Here is a 7,487-nt window from a genome sequence, read left to right as displayed (position 1 = left end):
TGTCACTTGTATTTGGGCTTAATCGAATCATACACTTTGGTTCATACTCAATGATCTTAGAATAATGGAATGCCCTTCCTATGAGTTTAAGATCATCTTCACTGACGAATAGAATTCATTGGCAGTATCTCATACTTGTATGATTTTCAATTATTTATCATCTTGAAAGTCTGAATGGCTGATACACGATTAGAATTAACCTTTCAAGAAGATAGTACGTCAGGAATTTGAGATTAAAATCTTAACATCATTGCATCTGTGTTTGTGAGTTAGTCAGCTGTCTATTTGTCTGTCTGTTGTTAAGTGTTTCATCGTAGAGTAGTCTACAAATTTCCTACGTGGTATTTCTGAAATCTGATTGACAGTAGGTTGTTTAATGAAATAGTCTACATCAATTTTGAAAGCATATCATGTCCTTGTTCGTCACATGGAACTGCATGTTCAAACCAGAGATGTCTTACTAACTCTTTGTCACACCCCTAACTACCCCACATGATGTCAGGCTAAGGCAGTAGGACCTGTACTCTTAATGTTTAAACTCACGTACGTGTCTTGTTGACTCACTGCTGATGTGTTGTGTTGTGTTGTGTTGTGTTGTGTTTTGTTTTGTTTTCTGACAATGATTGTTTGAGTTCAGTTTGGAATCGTTCGAAAAAAAAAAAGTATTCATCACATTACACATCATCGGCTATGCATCAGATGAAAGGCCAAAATCGGCATTTGAAATGTTGCCAGATGCCCCGTCATTTGCATGCATTCAGTGAATCTTTACTGGACTATGACGTCATCATGTCGTCATCACCATTAACGTCCATGGCCTCTGGCATTGACGTTCATTCGTAGGAGGATTCTCTGGGCAAAGATAGATTATAAAACTATGACTAAGGTTATACCAAACAACTGTCGGGCTAGATTGAAAAAAATAAATAAATTAAAAATCACGTCATACCGATAATCAATCATCTGATATTGGTTGCCAATTGGTCAAACTGAATGTTGGGTGTCATGAATATTAAACAAGAACGCTGTCGCAGTTCTTGCTGGGGCGCATCCAAGTACAAAAGGGTACGTCCTACATCATCATGATCCCGAGGCCTAACGTGCGGTTCTATGTGATGAAAATATTAAATGTGACCCTGCACCTCAAAACAAACAAAAAGTCGCCAGACATGAATTTTTAGTTAAGACCATATTTTGAAAGAGCAGACTTTAAGCTTTAAAATGATGTATAACTCAAATCAAATGGACTCTAATAACCTACCTAAATATTGGAAAGAAAGCACAAACTCAGGAAAAGTGTGAACTGAGAAAAGAGGCTCTGAAGTACAGTGTCTATTCAAGCGCTTAATCTTTACCAAACCGTGCTGGCTGTGCGATGAATGGGACAAAAAAACGGGAAGTAAACCACCAGAGTAACAACAATGAAGGGATTATCAGATTAAACCAAAAATTAGCATCCCTCATTAACACATTCTGTCCATAATTAATGCCAACTTTCAAAGAAGTAGCCCTATCCTTTCAAAAGTTATTACAGTTGAAAGTGAAGAGTGTGGACAAGGTTTTTCAGAAAAGAAAAAGGGATTCTAAAGACACACCTATATAGTCACACTATTCTACCAAAAATGTTCGAGATAAACTGCTAAAAAACACACTTTCCTGCCCGTTTTATGATACCAAATTTTAGCATAATGTAAAGAATTTTCAGTCCTCACGCAAAATCAGTGTGTGCGACTTTATGTTCGTTTTGAGGTGCACGGTCACAAATGTGATGTTGAGGACATGACAATCATTATGATGACACACTTTCGGTATCTAACGACGACGAACGACGGGAACGAACTCTTTGAGGTAGGTCGTTCAAGAGAAACTGAAGGTAAGACAGCCTATGTTACAGATTTACAAGGCTACTACAGTATATCGCGAAGGAAGGAATTACGCGAAACAAGTGTCACACGTTTGGAAGGGACGGAACCAGCGATACAAACTGCTAATATCCGTTCTCTCGCTTTTCGGGTTCGATGGCGTCTAGGACTATCCTCAGGCAGTTGTCCCCTAAATGGTGTGAGCAAGGAGGTCAATGGAACTGGCTTGATGTGGAAGTCGAATGACTTCCTGGAAAGTATCTTGACATATTCCAAAGAAATTTCCATCACTCATGAAATTAATTCTTTTTTTAATCTATTAAAATCAACAAGAAGAATCCATGATGATTTTTGATGTAGGTTTTTTATCGTTTTGTTTTTGTTTTTGTTTTTGTTTTTTTAGCACGGACTAGCATTTAGGAGGAAAAAAAAACCTAGTTTTGTCTGCAAGGTATCGATGGACTGTTGAAGTGTGTCGAGGAATGCCACACAGATTGTTTCACCAAAGGCGGAAGCTATAGGTTGGAGGAGGAGGAACAAAATGTGGTATGAAGTTGATGAACCTTTCGGCTCTTGAACTTTAACTCCTGCATTTGAAACTTCCGATGCTTACATCCCTATGTATTAGACAAGATGTTGTACCCATGATGCCCATCCTGCCCCCACTGATGAAGCCGATGAAAGAAAATGAATGTGATGCGGGATGTCACGGCGTTTTGTGCGACCTGTCTATACGGGGTCATCCCACGAGCTCAACACCCACGAGTCATACAAATAAATCCTGGATAATGTATTGCATGTTGGTCTTGTTCACCTAGTGTGTATAGCTCGTGGTGTATAGCTCGTGGGCCGTAAGATTCTTGAGCTGTATGACTAGTGGGCTGTGCGACTTACTCGTGGGGATTAAGTATGAATCATGGGCTGTATATGCCACGTGCGTGTCTAGCTCGTGACGGGCAGCACCCGTTCTACTAACTATATTGCTATTGCCACTGTCATCATGGTTGTTGTTTCCGCAGAATGAGAGGAATGATGTACAGATTGGCATACCAGCAGACCAGACCACAACCTTGCTAAAACCTGTGAGGGATGGCCATATAGCCGCGGTGAGCCCAGAAGAGCAACCGGTGCTGCCTTGCAGCCGGCAGGGCGGCCAGTAGACCTGTTAAGTTCCTGATGGATGGGCCGTGACTTAGAATCTCTGCATCGTGATGTTTAAAAGCAGGAAGAGGTTGAGTAGATGCCAAGCAGTTTGACCATTGGATCATCCACCTGCTACTTAATGATAGTAATGATGATGATGATGATGATGATGATGATGATAATAATAATAATATTAATAGCAACAATAATAACAATAAAATGATAATGACAATGATCATCATTACAATCATCATCATTATTGATAAAGATAGCAATGGTTTATCTAGAGTCTCAAAGGGTTTCACAATGTATGTACCAACACCTTGTCAGTATGCCGTCAGTCCAATCACCGGGTACATTTCAAACCTTAGTACCACCTATTTTCCCCTCTCAAGCCAAACCCAACCACGTCAAACGTCCAGCTTTCTTACCGAGTGCCCGTCTAACATACTGGACGCCATGGTCTACAGCCAGGAGCTTCGGAAATTTTCCTTCAATCAATTCAATTTAGTCAAATACTGTTCATTCCTGAAACAAAAGAGGGAATTACATATATGGAGAATATAAATATTTGTCTCTTATTTGACGTATAACGCGAGTTCGTATGTGAGCGTTTATAAGGACAATTAGTTTGAGACAAAGAATAAACAACAAACATTACAGTCATGTATTAAGAATGAATTTTCCTTTTTCACTCAGACACACACACACACGCACACATACATAAACATAAGATTTTTTGTTTGTTTTATAGCGTCACTTTTGAGCTCCCCCCCCCCCCCCCCCAACAATTCAATAGTAGCCACACATTCCATCAGTGGAAGATCGCTGCAAACTGGGTATTATTTGAATAAGAAAATACCGGAAGTTGGCATTCCAGTATAAATGTCAAATTCAGAGAAGACCAGGCAGACACGGTAAGACATGATTCCACGCTATTCCTCCTTGCAATCTCCATTTAAAAGATACGATCACAATGGGTCATGGTTCCAGTTAGTAACGGACATTACGGGACCGAGATAAAGAAGTATTCTGGCATATTTTACACACTACGAGCCTGACTCATTCTATAAAGCTTGTTGGGTAGGCGAATATATTCAGTTGTTTCTAAAAATTGAATATAAATCATTTGGGTTACATCAGACAGCTGCAAAACGTATCCATTCTTCTGGAAAAGAAGTAGTCTTATAAAACAAAAAGAAAATAAACTGTAATCTCAAGGATGACGAATCATCATTTAGACGAACGAGACCTTGTCTATGACATGCGGATTTCTATGACAAACTTAAAATGTTCCTGAGAATTAAAATACCACGAAATGGCATCTAAATAGAAACACATGGACAAACAAAACACACGTACATGTACACACAAATATACACTGATAAATAGATAGATAGATAGATAGATAGATAGATAGATAGATAGATAGATAGATAGATAGATAGATAGAGAGAGAGAGAGAGAGAGAGAGAGATAGAGAGAGAGATAGATATGAAACAGTGGATTCAGCGCATAAAATCTATGCTGTACAAATCAAATTTAATTTTCCGCTCTCTGGTCGCGAAACACCATTCCAAGCTGACGCCTCATGTGTACCCCCTGACAGCCGGCATGATCTAACCAAACCAAAGCCCCTTCTATATCTACGGAATCCCAAGGGGGGCTCCTGGGCTGCTAGCGCTCTCCCACAACAGACGGCGGACGGGTAACGAACGCGCGGGGAAGATGCGCTCTGCGTTCGCTCGACCGGAACAATTCTACACGAATATCAATTATACTGGGAACCGTTATCCTTGTCATCAACGACATCTAGAAAGACATTGGGCCAGACCGTAGGTCTTAATTCTCCTACAGACATAGAGCTGATGCCAAGTCCTCCAATAAAATATATATAAAAAAAGCGAGGAAAGAGGAATACATTGAGCAAAAGAAAACAGTTTGCATATTCATGTATCAATTAGGAGTCGTCGACTGAATCCATGACTTACAGCGCGCAGACAATTAGCTCGAGAGGAGATATTTTCGCATTTGGTAGACGGTTAATTGGCAGAAGAAAAAAGAAAACCGGAGATGTAGTTGGTGGATCGCAGCAGCGTGACGAGTTGCTATGATACACATGGTTAATAATTCATTTTAGGGCTTTGGAGATCACAGTGCTTGAGATGGTACACGTCGCTTTTTGTTGAAGGTATATTGGCTAACTGCTTCAGCCTATTTCCCCGCTGTTAATATGGCATCATTTGGAAATGTTAGTTTCACAAACACACACACACACACACACACACACACACACACACACACACACACACACACACACACACACACACACACACACGCACCATTACATACACACACTCTCTGCCAGAAATGCCAGATAATACATGTAATATCGTAGAATTGCTTGCCTCGTTCGCAAGGTCTTTAGCCTGTCGAGTGGTCGTCCTTGTCAATGTCGTCTTTTTTTTTTCTTAATTAATAACTTTGTTGTGCTTCATTGAGAAACCGTCACTGCGAAAGTGCTTTACTGAAGTTAGGTACAGAGTTGTTGTTGTTGTTTATTCCTGCTTTTTGAGATGGTATTTGAAACTTAACACTTAAACAATACACAATGCGCAAAGTGTCCCTTTTTAATGACCTACTACGTTGATAACCAATTGAATTACCTTCAAAGGACAAATTCATCTTCATTTACAAGTGGATTGAGTGAATGCAGCAATATTAGTAGAACACATCAGTGAAAGTTTGGGGGAAAATCGGACAATCCATTCAAAAGTTTTGAATTTTTAAAGTATCTGCACAGTCCCTGCTGGATGAAAAGACTACTACAGTGTATGATGTCACATGCGTACAACGATATAAGGAAAACATAAAGAGATTTTCACTAAATTTTACTTTTTGAAAAAAGTGCACATTTCCTCGACTCGTCACTGACGTATGTTAGTAGTAATATTATTCCCCCTTGCCTTCTGAAAGAGGGAAGTCAAGTGTTCTTTTATTATGCGAGAAAAGTGAAAATATCTTGAATTTTCGTTATATTTTTCTTTATATCGTTGCACACATGTGACATCACAAGCTCTAGTAGTCTTCTCATCCAGTAGTGACGAAGCAGAAACTGCAAAAATTCATAACTTTTAAACGGATTGTCCGATTTTCCTCAAACCCTTGCTCAGTTACTGATGTGTTTTATTAATATTGCTGCATTTGCTCAATCCAGATGTCTATGAAGGTGAATTTGTCCTTTAGTATGGCATATAATGCATTAAAGGCATTAAATAATAGATGAAACAAAAACCCAGTTTTAGTGCTTGAAAATAGTTCTAAGATGTATATTAAGGATAGAAAATTTAAATGTAAAAACGTCAATTAGTCAATGCTGAGTATTGTTAAATATGCAAAATGTGAACAAAGGTTATATTGAAATCATTTCTAAAATAAACCGTCTACAGTTATGGTTTATTGAGATAAAATAGTGATATCCTCTCATATTTTAGGTTTTATTGCGAAATTGTATATGGTAGGATTTTTTTTTTTGTTTTTTTTGTGATACAACTGACCTACACAAATGCATCAAATAACTCGAACGTTAGATACACTTGGTTTGCGGTTCACCATGTATGTATAGTCCTGAGAAGGACTGTTGGAGTGACAGGAGAAAGATAGAAGGAAAGTTGGATGAGAGGTGAGAATTGAGTAAGAGTATTCTTTCTGGAATGAGTGTAGTCCTGAAAAGGACTGTGAACCAAGGAAGTATAGAACCAAGGAAGTATAGGAGAGTAAGAGGAGACTCAACGTTTCGGACAGTTGACTGTCCGTCCTCAGGAGTTGACTGTCCGTCCTCACCTCTCATCCAACTTTCCTTCTATCCTTCTCCTGTCACTCCAACAGTCCTTCTCAGGACTATACATACATGGTGAACCGCAAACCAAGTGTATCTAATACCACGCCATGCAAACACCTTCTCTCAAAAAAACTCGAACGTTGTTGTTGTTGTTGAACGTTGTTGTTGCTTTTATCACTGCTCCCAATGGTAAACGATACCGGCTGTTAACTTTTAGGCCGAATATTCTTGGAGAAATATGAACTTACGAAAAGTGTTCACCTTTTTTTTTTTTTTTAGCGTATTTCCATTCATGGTGACGGCTCTCATCATTTTATTGTTGATAAGATACTCCTTCTTTGATCTGATACGTCTTATTCATCCATTCAATATCATATGAATACTCGCATACAGTTTACATTATGTATGGCAAATCAAAACTCAGGTCTTATGACATGTGTCTCATGAATACTAATTCACAATTCATTCTCAGATGGAAAGAAAGAATCATGATAGATTCGTCTTAATCAAACGGGGAGAATGCCGTTTGTTCACTAATCAATTTGGGTTTTTTCTTTTCGAATTTCTGTCAATCTGAAGTACCACCGTTTGATACCTAAGGCAAACTCTACTTTCTTCTTTGACAACTCAAACATTGTACT

Source organism: Diadema setosum, chromosome 14 (assembly GCF_964275005.1).
Source record: "Diadema setosum chromosome 14, eeDiaSeto1, whole genome shotgun sequence".
In the NCBI taxonomy this organism is placed as follows: Eukaryota; Metazoa; Echinodermata; class Echinoidea; order Diadematoida; family Diadematidae; genus Diadema; species Diadema setosum.
The sequence above is the reverse complement of the archived record's forward strand: the minus strand, read 5'-3'. Positions refer to the sequence as shown.